Source organism: Propithecus coquereli, unplaced genomic scaffold (genome assembly GCF_000956105.1).
Source record: "Propithecus coquereli isolate 6110/MARCELLA unplaced genomic scaffold, Pcoq_1.0 Scaffold156, whole genome shotgun sequence".
Lineage (NCBI taxonomy): Eukaryota > Metazoa > Chordata > Mammalia > Primates > Indriidae > Propithecus > Propithecus coquereli.
Window position 1 is genome coordinate 6,656,333 of NW_012140080.1, and position 15,938 is coordinate 6,672,270.

Consider the following 15,938-nt stretch of genomic DNA (forward strand, 5'->3'; position numbering starts at 1 on the left):
ATTTTACATTCATTTTTTTCATCCTAAGGCTTTGGAATCTGCTATGTGCTTTACACTTACAGCAAATGTCAGTTTGGACCAACCACGTTTCAAGTGCTCAACAGCCACAGGCAGCCAGTGGCTGCTGAGCTGGACACTGAAGCCCTGGAGCAGTCACTGGAGCCGGGGGTAGTGAGACGTCAGAGCTGTGGCCACACCCTCCCTTCCGCTTGAAACACCGATGGCAGGAATGATCTGAACTGGCTCTTCAGATCAGTTTCATCAGGAAGTCAGTGAGACCAGAGATTAAAGATGTGGAGTCACTGATAATTCTGCAAACTCAGCAAGCAAATAAATAAGTACAGGACCTGTTGGTTTACACTCAAGGTAAAATTCCTTTCAACTATTGCATACAGTCCTGCAGCTCTGCACACTTGCAAAGATCAGAAAGTAAGATACAGAAATGCTGTTGATGGTATGGTGAGACAGGGCTGTCACATACCACTGGGAGGAACGTAAATCTGCGGAAAGCTCTGGAAAGCCATTTGACAGGATGCATCAACAGCCTGCGAAAGGTTTCTGTTTAGTAACTTCCCCTTCTAGAAATCCACCTTTTGAAAAGAATCAGAGGTACTGACAGTTTCTTTGTTTTAAAACAAGGGACTTCTGCTCCTAGCTATGACAGAGTAGCTTGTAGCTCCCACAGAGGACAACTACGGACGAATGGATCAACAAAGTGTGGTATATTCATACAGTAGAATACGATTCCATAAAAAGTACAAGTAAAATAAAAATACAACAGGAAAGGCACAGATACTACGCTAGAGAAAGCAAACTCCAGAGTGCACAGTGTATGATTCCAGGCATGTGATTCTGAACATCTGATCTAAAAATCAGATCAGTGGTTTCCTGGGGCAGCGGGTAGATAGGAGTAGAGGAGAAACTGACTGCAAAGAGGGGGAATGAGGGAAATTTCTGAGGAGACAGAAATGTTCCATATCTTGATCGCAGCATTCTCTCTCTCTCTCTCCCCCTCTCTCTCTATATATATTACATATGTGTGTGTATATGTATGTACATACATATATTTTACATATACACATACAATTTGTCAAAAGTCAGCAACTCATATGCTTGAAATCTGTCAATGTTATCCTATGAAATTATACTTCGATGAAGTTGATTTTTTAAAAGTAGAGACAAAATAAAGGCATTTCCAGGTAAAAACGCAGAGACTTCGTTGCCAGTATATCCGCACCAAAATAAATACTAAACCGAGTATTTCAAGTAGAAGAAAAATGATACCAAGACAAAAACAAAATGATGAGCAACAGAAAGTGTTAATGTGTGGGTAAATATAAATGTGTATTGACTGAACAAAACAATACTAATACCTTGTGAGGTCACTGGGACCCATCAGAGAAATGACTGACCTAGAGAGGAGTATCACCTGGAGAGCAACCAGGCCCACGGGTGGGCGGGGACTGATTTCTATTCCTGTTTCTGTCCCTCAATCAGGGGAAGGCCCCAGAGACACCACAGACACACAGCTCAGTATCGCTTCCACCCCAGGCTTCTTCCTCTCCTCTCTATCCCCAGGGACCCTGAGCAGAGACGGGCATTCCTTGTAACTGAGATGCTAAAACATTTTATAGAGATGTTCTCCAGATGTTCCTTGCTATGTTTTAGTAACTTTTCCCCTAAGTATAAAAACAATAACTGGTCACTATAGAAAATTTGGGAAATTATTTTTTAAAAAGTTACCTATCACCCACAGGCAATAACCACTATTAGCATTCTGAAGTGTTTCAGCTTTTCTCCATGTGCATTTATGCATGTTTTATAGTGATTATGCATATTGATTGACACTGATTTTTGGCATGTTTTTGCATGTTTGGCATCACACTGTTTTTGTTGTACCCTCACTCACCATTATCTCGTGTTGCTTTCTAACGGCCAACGACCTCTTTTGAGCTGCAAAAGCTGGTTTCCAACTGACCTGGCTTCTAGAAAGAGAATGCTTTGCTTTCCCTGGTGTTTCTTTTATAAAGAGGAGTAAGAACTCACCTGCCACTCTGCTACCTTAAAGCTCAGCACCTGAGAAATCCCAGGTGCCAAAGAGAGGCGCAGAGATAATGCCAAGTGGTAGCCCCTGCCTGCGCCCAGCCCTGCCTGCCTGAGCCGCTGCAGCACATCTGGACGCCTTGCCCAGTAGCCTTCGCCAGCTGTCAAGGCAAAGGAGAGTGTTCTGCCATCAGCATGACCTGAGGAACAGCTGCCAGTGGGTGGGCAGGGCCGGGGAGTGGTGGAAAGACTCCATGAGGTCACAGCCTTACTCATTCTTCTACAGAGATCCACAGAGCACTTCTGCATGTCCAGACCTGGGCTGTGCAAGGGCCCCAGCAGGGCACGGTCTGCTAACAGCTGACACTGAGTAAGCACTTTACTAGGGCACCAGCCCCGACCTAACACTTTACACACACTGAGAGAGGCAGGGTAACTAACGTAAGGGTGAGACACGTGATCTCTGGAGCCAGCCCCAGCTGAGTGCAAATTCTGACCCAGCTCCTGCTTCCGGAAGGAAGCTCCCACTGAACAGACTGTGTTTGCTAGTGTTTCTCAGGCTCCAGGGCACAGGGGCACAGAGAGGTGAGCTCTGTTCGTGGAGGTTTATTATAAGATCACTCTTTATGAGGATATCACTCATTAGTGAGTTAACCATCCCCACCGTGCCTCAATTTCCTCAATGTGGGAGTCCCTACCTCAAAGTGTTGCTGCAAGGATTAAGTGAGTTAATGCGCACAAAATGCCTACACTAGTGGCATATGGTAGATACTCAGTAATTATCAAATCATTTCATCTTTTCTATTGTCTCACTCAGTCCTTACAACAACCCAAAGTGGCAGAGCTCATCGTCACCGCCAATTTACAAAAGAAGAAACGGAGGCGCCAGAGGTTAAGTAGCTCCCTGCCCTCGGAAGGAGGAATTACAAGTGTGGTCAGTGTGCGGAACAAGACTGGGGAGAGCAGGAGAGGCGACAGCTCTCTCCAGGGCTTCCCTGGGCTCCAGCCACCACGATCTCAGAGGTGTCTCTTCCCCTGCAGCCCTCTGTGGTGGAAAGTGACAGGAAGAAGTGGTTAGAGCTCCTCTCCCTTGGGGGTTTGAATTTGAGACATCCGGAGAAACACCAAGTCCCATTAACCCGCAGCACGTGAGTGGTGGGCCAGGGCTCCCCACTGCTGAGGCGGCCCAGGCATGGCCTCCCTTATTTCGTGTATCCACAGAATAAACCTCCACGAACAGAGAGCACCTCGGTGTGCCCCTGCTCCCTGCAGCCTGAAAAACATTCGCAAACACGGTCCACTTCATTCGTATGGAATCCTCCAGCACAGCCTTGGTGCAGAGGTCACCCTGCCTACAATGCGACTGTGCATGTTCACTCCCAGGACGAGCAGACAGAACGTGGCTTCCATCCCAATGGATGCAGGCTAGATGGAAAACAGAAACCTCAAAGAAATCATTTCCCATAACCCGCACCAGCCTATGACTTCACTCTTCTCTTAGAAACTCAATTGTTGGGAATCATCATTCACTTTTTTTTTTAATTTTTGTATTTCCAAATAAATGACGCAGCTTTCCAAAAATTGGTGTTGCAACACCAGCAGATAAGATTCTTAACAGATCTGAGTCCTAGTCAGCAAAACATTCTTTAACAATGTAGCAGATACTAACTTAGAGTTACAACCAAAAGGTTTTTTTAAACGGTGAACTCTATGTAGTCAGGCCATTCTACAAGTATTTCTGCCGCCCACATTTTCTGCATATAGGTTGGAAACCAATACAAACACAAACAAAACCAAGGCCAGCTTTGCTGGCATCCAGCGAATAGGGAATCCGGCCCATCAGCCTCTGCTCCTGTCCTGACCCTCCCTCTCTCCAGCTCTGTGCATTCTATTTCTTGAAATGTCAGTTCCCAAACAGCCCACCGCTCTCTGCAACCTTGGTGGCCACAGGAAAAGACCAATGATTTTATATACACAGAAAGGATTGGCTTATGGGATATGATTTTATGGACCATAGGATGGTTTTTGCAGACTTTCCCACCCCTTCCTTGAAAACTCACAGTGGTAGAAGTATTCTGTTCATGAAATAGTTCATGTGCCAGGTAGGATTACATTTCCCTACCCTCTTGAAGTTAATGATTTAATTTATGAAATGTGGGCCAAATGGAAGGAGTTACTTTGGGCAGGAAGCTTTAGGCGTCAGCATAATTTACCGGGGTGTGGCTGTCTTTTTCTTCTGGCACTGTGACCAGCCCATTCAAGATGGGGGTTGCTGCATCAGCCTAGGCCCCAGACAACAGCAATGGGGACAGCCTCTTGTCAACTCACAATGGACATAGAGCGCGAGCAAGAAATAAACCTCAGGCCGGGCGCGGTGGCTCACGCCTGTAATCCTAGCACTTTGGGAGGCCGAGGCAGGAGGATTGTTTGAGCTCAGGAGTTCAAGACCAGCCTGAGCAAGAGCGAGACCCCGTCTCTACTAAAAATAGAAAGAACTTAATCGGACAACTAAAAATATACAGAAAAAATTAGCCGGGCATGGTGGCGCATGCCTGTAGTCCCAGCTACTCGGGAGGCTGAGGCAGTAGGATTGCTTGAGCCCAGGAGTTTGAGGTTGCTGTGAGCTAGGCTGACACCACGGCACTCTAGTCCGGGCAACACAGTGAGACTCTGTCTCAAAAAAAAAAAAGAAATAAACCTCGGTTGTCTGAGGTACTGAGATTTTGAAATTATTTGTTACTGCCCAATAATTTGACTGATAAAATAATTTGGGACAAGAAAAGCATTCAGCACAGGAGGAAACTAAGGCCCAGAGGGCTGAGTGAGTTGTGTAAGGCCAGACAGCTAGTTGGAAGCAGAGCAGGACTGGTTAAGATGTCCGGCCCTGGAAGCTTATCCCAGCCCTCTTCCCAAGACAGCAGCTTCTGCAGACAGAAACCCACTACATCGAAGGACTTCTCTTAACAAACATAAGCCACTACAATTTTTTTCAAATCCTGTAAAACTATTTATTGAATTAAGATTTAAGATAAGTTAAAATGCAACATCATTCTCTGCCTACCTCAGACTCAGAAGTAATCTATATAAGGAAATATTAATTTACTCGAAATAAAAAAATGGCAGAACGAGATACAGAGGGGTAAGCCATGCAAGCTGTTGGTTTGTACTGAGGTCGCAGCATTGCCCGCTCCCCCTTGCGTTGGGGTCCCCAGTCCTGCCATCTCAGCCCAGACCGCAGCCATCACTTGTGTCAGAATCATCAGGTAGGCACCCTTAAAAGCCAAGCAGATGGATCAGTGATAAAAAAGAGTGTGAGGGAGCTATATGTACTGACACATTAAGCTAAATGATGGTTCATTGAGACCACACAAACTCACGTGGGATAAGACTCTTTCTGTGTACCTATAATTAAATAAAAAGCTCTTCCTGGCTTGGGGAAATACAACAGTAAATCTGATGGGTTTGCAAACAGTTTTATTTTGACTTCAATAGGAGGCCATCAACTGATGGTATTAGCATTAAGCATGGTTTGAAATAAGGAACATAAAGTGAAAAATTAATCCCCACAAAAACAGTACAGAGAAAAAGCGTCAACAATATTGATTTCCAAGTGGATTTTTTTAAATCCCGGAACCTCAAGCAATACCATACTGAAGAAATGCTCAATGACTGCCAAACATTTCATTTCCTTTATCTTATATTTTCCCTTCTTTTCATGTAACACGTACCTGTGAAAGCTTGAACACACTATCAGCTCCACTGCCTTCTGTAACATTCTGACCCCAAGTGATGTTGTAATTTTGATTTCTCAGAAGCAAATAGATGATGTCAAAGGGGCCTCACACTTTCCCACCCAATATCCATGGCCCATCCCAAATGGTTATCATACCAAGGAAAGCATTTCAGGTACTTGTTTCCCTTCCTGTTAAAAGCACATCCTTAGGCTGCGCGCGGTGGCTCATGCCTGTAATCCCAGCACTCTGGGAGGCCGAGGTGGGAGGATCACTTCAGCTCAGGAGTTCAAGACCAGCCTGAGCAAGAGCGAGACACGGTCTCCACTATTTAAAAAAAATACATAAATCACATCCTTTCCCTAATGTCTAACTGGCAAACACCACCTCTGGCAACGCCACAACCTGCCCTACACAATGTGGGCTTCTAAAACATTCTGCCCACCACCGTCCCAGACAGTAAGAATAGATGGTTGCTATATATTTATTGAACTAAAATAAGGTAAAATAAAGCCATTGTTCCCTGTCTACCTTGGGTAGGCACCTGCCTACCTCAGAGATGTTATTACCCAAATTGCAAAATGTCAGTCAGAATAGGCTCCACCAGCCTGACCATAACCCCCAGCATAACTTGAGCACACATATCCACGAATGCTGAGGATAGTGTCTGGATTCTCCCTCAACCAATCACTTCTCTCTTGGATAAGATTCATTTTGGTGAATTTAATATACAGCCTTCAAGTCTTGCAAGTGAAGAAGTATTTGTTGACAGGAACCAATTGGATATTCGGGATGAAGTGATGACGTGAACAAGGCTCGATCATTCTTCAAATCGCCCAGCAGTGAGGTGGGTGGACCAACCCACCCCCACAGCAACCTCGCAGGAAGCTAAGACCAAGTGCATTTTTATACAATATTGACAGAGCCGCACAGAGAACACACACAATGGGTCAACTCAAAGTGGGTCCTACTTTCCCTGCTGCATACGCCACAAAAATCTATGTTTTTGTTGTTGTCTATTTGTTTTTCTTGTTTTGTTTTCAATTTCCCAAGGAACTTAACCTGGAAAATGAGCCTAGTCTTGGATGCCTCTGCCATACCAGAAAACTATTGACAGCCCTCTCTGGAGAAAATTTAGCAGATGGAGGACGCTACAATTATTATTTGAAGCTTTCAAACACCATTAACACTCATTTGCTTTAAGTATCTGAAAGCACTTAATCCCTCAGAATTTCAAAGCAAATAGAAGTTGGTCAGTCCTCTCCATATCTCCTGTCTTTCCCTCCTGCTCCCTTCTCCTCCCTCCTCCCTCCCTGTCTCTCCTTCAGCTGAAAGTGCCATATAGTGTGAACCCCAGACACACAGACACTGCCACCCTGCCTACAAAGGAAGGAATGCAGACACAGCCGACGTCAGCACTCGGGGTGGGACCACCGTGGAATGCAGACATCCCTCACCGCTGCCTGGGCCTTCTGGGAACTCAAACATCTGCCCCCACATCCCTCAGAGCCTAACAACTTCTTCTTCTGGTCAAGAAACCCTGTTCAGAATGCACGGAGAGCCAGCCCATCCCCTCTCTGTTGAAACCCCGGATTCCTGGAGTCCAACGGAATGTTACCCAACACGTCCATTTTAGAGATAGGGAAAATGAGGCCCTGGGCAGGGCAGAGACTTGTCTGTATCAACCAAAACTAGAACCCAGGTCTCCTGGCACGGAGGCAGTTGCTTCTTTTGTTTACTTCTGGCTAGAGCAACCCCCTCAGGATCCTCCCCCATGCCCCCAGCAGGGACCGACACCTGTGCTAAGGGAAAAGGGCAGGGCTCCCCCCTCACTCTGTCCCTCCCCTGAGCCCATCTGTCCCCACTGGGAATTCCCATGGTACTTTAACCCCACCTCCCTCAAAGGACACGGTACTTTCTTTCCTAAATGGATTATTCTCCATTCACAGCAATTGGCAGTGGCAGTGAAGGGCACAGGCTAAAACCAAGCTGCCTGGTTCCAATCACTGGCTGTGGGATTTGGACAAATAACGCTGCCCCACCGGGTTTCAGTTTTCTTATCCGTAAGTGCAGATAATAATAGCACTACCTCAAAGGGTCTCTGTGGGGATGCAACAAGTTAATTTACATACGGTGTTTAGAATAGCCCCGATCACAAAGTAAGCACTTGTCATGACCCACGAGTGGGTGGCCTAGGCCAGGACTCCTGTCTGGTCATCTTTGAGGCCCATCATCTGACAGCAAGGGATGGTTGTCCATCTGGTGAGTCACTGTATCTCCAGCACATAGAAGATGCTGGATAAAACTGTCAAATGAATGACTCCAGCCCAGGGCACTGCACGTGGCAGGTGCTCCATCACACCCACCAATAAGTGGATTTCCACAATTCACAGGCTCACTTAGGGAATGTCAGTAAGTTTATTAGTGGATAAATTCAGATTTGCATCACTAATATTTTCTATTGCTCTAAGGCATTTATATTAGCTGCGGCCTTTCAAAGGTTAACCAGAGCCCAGCTCTCAATGTCCAAAGTATTGTGTGTACAATCGATTGGTACTTAATCATCTACTGCTTGACGGTTTCCTAGTTTTATCCAGGCTTTGAGAAACAAGTTCCAAAAACAACATGCCTGATATTCATCTCTGAGGGACCAGTGAATAAAAATATCTTAATAAAGAAAGCCAATAGAAAACAAAGGAGTCTTGAATCTGAAACCCAGTTCCTGGAACTCCATAAGACAGTTGAAGTGTTTACGCAAAAGAAAGTGCCACATAAGTGGCAGATCTGGAAGCCAGAGGACATCTGGAGGTGGCATTTAGGACTGACACAGAAAATGTCTAGGGCTTCTCAAATGAAAAGCACTCCACAAGAACAAAACATATTAGTCACCACAGAAGCTGAGTTGAAACTTGGCCTTGAGCAAATTAACCCTCTGCTGATTGCTGGCCAAAATGCTTAGCTAAAGACTTTCATTAACCGCACTTAAACATGTAACCATAGTCGGCAAGCATCTGGGACACAAATCTATCACAGAGCCAAGAGGGAGAGTACCTGGGGATGTATGTACGGTGACTCTGAGGGGCATTAAGAGGTTGAGAAGATGACAAAACCATAACCCCTAAACTGTCCTCCCCAGAGACTGCACATCCTGGGCCAGCATTGCTCTCGTCCCCAAGTGAGGTCCTATCTCATCAGGAAGGCCCGCCCAACCAGCCAAGATACACTTGACCTACCAACACCTCTCACTCTGCGACCACATGACAGCTTCACGGCGAGGGAGGAGAAACAGGGCCAGTGCAAAAGCCCAGAAGCAAGCTGCCCTGCCATGCGAAGGGCTTGGTGGACACTTTTCCTGTGAACTGAAAGCTCCAAATAAACAATTTCTTTTTTCCAAACCCTGTGCCTCCCAAGTGTATGCAAATTCCCAGTAGATGAATTCCAATTTTCAAAGCTGACCACCACGGGGAAAGCACCCTTTGCAAGACTTCTGGGCAACAGCCAGAGGAAGCAGAACAGACTAAGATGAAAAACTGTCTGATGGCCCTTTCCTTAGCCAGGGGTTCCCGGCATTTTGTGCCTAGAAACCCTGACTCCCTGACACCTGTACTCCCAGCCTCCCTCCACTCTTTGGGGGCTTTTGTTCCTGCTTCCAAGGAGCCAGGAAGGGCCGGACTCCACCTGAGTCCACCCTTCGAGGCTCCTGACCAGCATGCTGGGTACCTAGGAGGACCACATCCATTTGCATCCCCCATCCCAGAAAACCACAGGGCAGGTGCTGTGGGCCAGGCAGACCCGGCTCTGAATCTGGGTTTTGCCTTCTTTCCCTTTGTTCTCAGCCTTGGTTCCTGCACCTGGAAATTGAAAACCATAATGTCTATCTCCAGAATAGTTTCACATACTAAGACAAGGTTTAAAAGGCTTAATAAATAGAGTTTGTTAATTATTTTTTTCTTGTAAATTACTAATGATAGGCAAAAATGCAGGGGTGGGGATTCCTCAGTGGCTTCCCACTGCACTTTAGGATAAAATTCCAAGTCCTCACCCAGCCCAGGAGGCCCTGCTCAACCTGAGCTTGATCGTTCTTTAGTTCCTCTTGGTCCCCTGCTGGGCTCAGGCCTTACCACACCGGCCTCTCCACTACTCTACACACTCAGTTCATCCCCACCTCTGGGCCTGTAATCATGCTGTTCCCTGCATCCGGCACAATTTCACTCCTTTTTTTTACCCTCAAGTCCTAGTGGAAAAGGCTCATTCCTAGAGTGACATCCCCAGACTCCCACAATCTTAGCATGGCTCTGATCTCTGTCTCATGACATGCTCTTGTTTTTGTTTAAAGCACTTTCCGCAATTTATAAGTATGTATTTACTTGTGTTTAACCCCCTCCCCCACCAACCTCCCCTTATGGACCAAATGTTTCTGTCCCCCCAAAGTTCATATGTTGAGGCCTTTACCCCCAACACGATGGTGTTTGGAGGTGGGGCTTTGGGTGGTGGTTAGGGTTAGATGAGGTCATGGAGGGGAAGCCCCTATGATGGGATTAGTGCCCTTGTAAGAAGGGACAGGAGAGGGCTCTCTCACATGCCAGGAAGCAGGCCGTCACCACACCAGACCACGCTGGCACCCTGATCTCATACTTGCAGCCTGCACATTGGTGAGAAAAAAATGTTTGTTGCTTAAGCCACCCAAGCTATGAGAGTTTGCTTTAGCAGCTGGGTCTGTGTCATTCATTGCTGTAATCCAAGTACTTAGACTCCTGGCACCAGCAAGGTCTTCTGATAATATCTGTTGAGTTGATGTGTTGCAGAATTGAAGCCCGAAATCCCAAGAGGAACCAGGAGCTACAAATAGCTTTCTAACAGAGCCAGTAAAGCACTTCACACCCATGGGAAAGCCAGAAAAACAATTCCAACCTCATTATCAGAAGTGCAAATGCACCCACATCTCACTCAGTGTGAATATGCCTTTCTACCCCCACCTCCCCTGCCACCCCAGTTCCCTTGACCCAGGCCTCTGAAAAGATCGCCAGGTCTTAAGAAAAGACAAAAGCCACGGGAGCCTAAAGGGGAGAGAAGACAAGTAAGGAATTTTTTTTAAAAAGCTGGTGTACTTAGAATAGGCCACTGCACTTTTGGTGGAATATTGTTTTAAATACTGTCACTGTCCACCTGAGTCCCATCCTGGGAACATGCAGGCCTGGTTTCTGTCTTCTGAAACATTTCACACACCTGTCTGGGTGAAGGCATGTTTTACTACACCCAGGCCAACAATCTCAGTGCACCGAGATGACATTTATCTCAAAACAAACATGGTGATCCACCTTAATAAGGTTAATCAATGCCAGTATCAGGCGTTTGGGTTTTTTTTTTTTTTCAGTTGATATTAGATCAACCAGTATAAGCAATGGTTGAAATTTAAAAGTTATGTGGGGTGGGGCAGGAAGAGGGAGCTCCTGCTTTCACTTTATAAGCAGGCAGGTCTTTGGAAGCTGGGGCCCTGTTTCCAGAAATACACCTCTACACAGAGCATAAGCACATGCATCTGTTAATTACAGGAGGTGGACGTGGGGAGCAGGCAGAGTGAGCAGAGAGGGAGGGGCCCTCGCTGAGCACGAGGGGCAGTGGGTAAGAATAGGGCCTCTGCTTCAAGTCCTGCCCACAGCTCTGTCTTTGACTTTGGGCTAGTTATTTAATCTTGTTGAGCCTCACTTGTCTCATCTGTAAAATGGGGAGAAATGGTAACTATTGCATAGGGTTGGTGGGTAGATTCAATTAGATAAAAACAAACGAAAAACCTAAAGCCCTTAGACCAATGTGGCACAAAGTAGGTCTATGTAAATGCTATTATTATTTAGGGTCTACCAGATCAGACCCATCATCGTTTCATTTAATCAAATCAAGCCACAAACCAATCCTTCCAGATAGGTAGAGTTAATCTCCATTCTACAGGTACAAAAGCTGAGGCTCATGAGGATTTGGAACCTTACCCAAAGTCACACAACTAGGAGATGGCAAGACCAGCACTGGAACCAAAGTAGCCATCAAAATCATTGTGACTGTACTAATCACTACTCACTGAAAGCCAGGTGGTGTGCTGAGTGCTTTGCATAAATCAGCTCATCAAATACTCAAAACCACCCTGCAAGGAAGGAATTATTATAACTATTTTACAAAGGAGGACACCAAGTTGGAGAGGTTAAATATCCTGACTAAGGTCACACAGTTAGTGAAGGAACAAAGTAGGGGTTTGATCCCACTTCTGACTCCCAAACCCACTGTTGCTTCCATTTAAGTCCTGCCTGCCTGGTATGCATCATAGATCTCGTATCTCCACTTGACATCCTCAACATGCTTGATTTCATGTTAAATATAAAACACTGCCTTGGCGAATGGAGTCCAGCACTGAATTGTCAGAAGTTAGGATATTCCCAAAGAAAAGCCTAGCTTTCCATTCAGTTCCTTCCAGGAGGTTTGGTTTTGAGGCCATAGACAGCAATTTGGGAATGTGCTACAACAAAGCCCGCGAGGTTCTTAGTCATTAGACCTTTCATCTTTTGGGAATTAGAACAACACAAATATTCTCCCAAGCAAATCATCATTTGCTCCCAAGCTCTTCTACCGTGTAAGGAGTTCCCTTAGCAACATGCGACTGCCCTACCCAGTCGCATGTGGCTCTGAAAATATCCACCAAGTGACTACATCCTCCCAATTCATCTTGCCCTAACCTGTATGGTGGCAATGACACAACAAAGGGCAAGGGACATCAACAATCTGAAATACAGAATAATGGTGAATTTTTCACATTTTATTAAAATATCAATCTACCAAAATCTGGTGCTCACTTCACAATTACCTGGGAACTTATGTTGACCTATTTATTAGTTCTTTAAACTATAGTGTTCTATAATCTAGAGGAAAATGACCCCTCAGCAAACAAATTCCAAAGTGGCACTGTACAGGAGAGTAACCTATCAATTTTAACGAAGTGTAACACAGAATTGCTTTGTTGCCTCCAAAGATGAGAATCCCTTCTCAGGGAACTGTGCCCCATTAAAGGGCCAAGGTAAGATCCCCTCAGAGAGGGACCATCCCCACTGGCTCAATGGCTCCGGAGACTGGGAGGATGGCATAAGGGAGGGGTGGTGGTCAGCTTGCCTTGGCCAACCCTGCACAGTAATCTCTGCCCACAGTTTGGTCTGTGGCAGTTCCAGATAAAACACAAATTTAAATAAGAGTTCAAGCCAGGAAGCCTTGCTTGAACAAACTTTCTAGCACTGGGTAAAAACCATCAATTAATTAAAATGCCAGTGACTGCTCACCTCTTACCACAAGAGTCAAGTTTGGAAGAAACACCTGCTTTCAATGAACACTTGATGCGCTGAAGAGTTTTTCTAGAAACAAGTTCAGCCCTTGTGGATACATGAAAGGAGGCCCTTTGTGTGACATGCAACTGACTTTTCCCAGAAGTAAAAGAAAACAGAACTTCTGAAAACTTGCAAAATTATCTATAGCTTCTGCATGACAAAAATTAGCATAAGTACAAATTTTAGCTTCTCTATTTCTTGTCTAAAATCTCCCCCCAAAAAATGGCAGAAAAAATTTGTGACTTAACCTGAAATCCTACGTATATATCTTAGATTTTGAACAAATATTGAACCCTTTTCTCTGGATAACAGGTAAGACTTTGATATTCTTGTTTAAGCATATATCAGTGATCACACATAAACTATAAAAACACTTGGTCTTTATGTCAACCTTATTTCACTGTTTACAGCGCTAATGTCTAATCTGAACAATGTGCTGTTACTATCAAAGTGACTGTCTATGATGCACAGAGCGGGTACCAGGTGAAAGTTTCAGCTGGGACACATGTGTCAGCAATTGTAGAATTTGAGTTCTCCCATCCCCAGATTCCTGGCTGTCCCTGGTCATGAAAGAAAGATTCACTGTCCCTAGGCCAAGAGTCAGCAGCGAAACAGGAAGAGCAGGGGTGTGGTCTGAGGATGCTGCCAGCGGGGGAGCCACGTGTGTGTGTCCACATCAATTCCGAGACCCTGTCCAGAGCACAGCTTTCTTGGGAAGCCATTTTCTGATATATGTGGTGATAGGGTGGAGGAAGTCTCAAGACTAAAGACAGCTTTCTTTTGTCAAAAAATTCACTCTATACATGGCGTGAAACTGCATTCCAGAGCCATTAATAAGCCCCGAGTGGTGGGGCTGGCAGCCTAAGATCCCAGACCTCAAAGCACCCAGAGGCCTGAGGGGCACAGAGCCCTCCCCTGAGCAGGACAGCAGGGCAGGGGAAGAGCAGGGGATGGAGCTTTCAGGTGGACATTTCCTGGACAAACACCCTCCCCCACAGTGCCTGTACGAAATGAACAATTGTTGGAGACACACACACACATCGCCACTACTGCGGTTGGTAACCTCTGACACAGCACCTGCCAGTACCACCCACACTGCCGTATGTTTGATATACATTGTCCCACTGAGCGATGTTAACCTCAGAAGATAGTTAATATTTTATGCCTGTTTCACACACAAGAAAACAGGGGCTCAGAGAGGCCAAGGAACTTGCCCCAAGTCACATATCATGGAATCTGAACTTAGACCCAGTTTTGGACCCAAGCTTAGACCCAAGGTTTCGGCTCCAAAGCTTGAACTTATTTCTCCATTCCACAAAAACAAAACCTACTCTTCTCGAAACCTTTAAAAGACCCCTCTTCTACCTCTCTGCTGTGTGTTTTAAATACACCTTGCTTATCGGTCCAGCATATTCAGTAGAAGTCTGTCCCTTGCCAATGGCCCAGCTTGCGGGTATTACAGCCACCTGCCCCTGGCATCTACCCCCAGGTAAGAACAAGGAATCCATTCCTCTCTAACATGCACGGTGGAGTTACTCTTCCCTGAACATGATAGGTAAATTTCAAACAGGGGGCTTTTGGGGAGGACAACCCCACCCTCTGGCAAGCACAGCTTCTGGCTTCAGCCTTAAAACAGAAAGCCCAAAAGTCATCAAGACCATGGGTTTACTGGCTTCCCCAGATTTACTTTCAATTACCAAACAATCGAGTCATTTCCCAGAATGCAGAACCAATGGAGCATCATAATCTGTCATTTCATAATGTTCTTCACAATGTGCCAAAAAACCGTGTGCACATCGGAGGCTTTTTCGAATATGATATTCAGGCGACCCTGCCAAGCATCCTCTCATCTGTCTACTTTGTGGCCCATGAAACCCAAGGGAAGTTCTCACCACGTCCCCAGGACCAAGCAGGACACTGGAAGCAGCTGGCCCGTATGCGGGCGGGACTCCATGAAGGCCCCTGTCGGCCCTTCATCTTCTCTTGGCGGCCACCTTTTGGTCACTCACTGGTCCCTAACCCTGGCTGCACCTTGGAATCACCTGGGGAGGTTTTAAATGGTACAGGGGCCTGGGTCCTACCTCTAGAGATGCTGATGGAGTTGATCTAGGTTCCGGGCTAGGAATCTGGATTTTTAAAGTTCATCTTTCTAACCCTTGCCTTAGACCACAGTGGGACAAACGAGTCCGCTGACGCCGAAGTTCATCCCTCTGAACTTCGGCGGCGTTTCTCAAACCGCCGGGTCTCCTCGCCTTGTTCCACGCCGCCAGCGCAGAGCTGCATTCGCCCGCGCAGATCCCGCCTCCCGGCACCTCCGCGCTCGCGGCGCCCGGGACCCCGGTAAGCGTCTGCCCCGCGCGAACCCCCAGTCGCTAGGACTTACTTGGCCGCCGGGTATGCAGACTTCGCAGCAGCTAGAAGCGAGAGTAAGAGCCAGGGCCGGAGAGCGCCGTGGCCGGGGAAGGGAGGGCTCAGCGCCCGCAACTGCGCAAGGGCAGGGCGGGAGCGGCCGCCTCGCAGGCCCGGAACGGGAACTGGCGGGAGGGCAGCCGCAGCCGCCCCTGGCCGCGCCCCGGAGCCCGCCGGCTGCTGGGAGAGGCCGAGGTGGGGCGGGGCGGACCAGGCAGGGTCCCACTGGGCCGCAGCTCGCCCGGGAGGGGCGTGGGAGGCCGGAGCACGCGGCTCGCAGAAAGTTGCCCCCTGCAACCCCAAGGGGCGCTCTGCGCGGGAGGACGGGCAACCAGCGCCACCGCGCAGGGGCGAATGGGCAGGCCGCGGAGTTCCCCCAGGGGTGACACCCTTG

The 15,938-nt window shown here is 47.0% G+C and overlaps 1 protein-coding gene across 3 annotated transcripts in view; it reads right to left on the reverse strand.

Moving 5' to 3' along the window:
* The window catches only part of NOD1 (nucleotide-binding oligomerization domain containing 1), a 43,815-nt gene extending 28,131 nt beyond the window's left edge, over positions 1 to 15,684 (reverse strand). For 2 of the 3 annotated variants that reach the window (XM_012640720.1, XM_012640722.1), the window contains exon 1: positions 15,519 to 15,684. The gene's annotated coding sequence lies outside the window, so the exon portion shown is untranslated. Of the gene's footprint in view, positions 1 to 13,090; positions 13,226 to 14,601; positions 14,608 to 15,518 lie in introns of all 3 variants that reach the window. The other variant, XM_012640721.1, reaches the window with a different exon arrangement.
* Between the last annotated feature and the right edge of the window lie 254 nt (positions 15,685 to 15,938).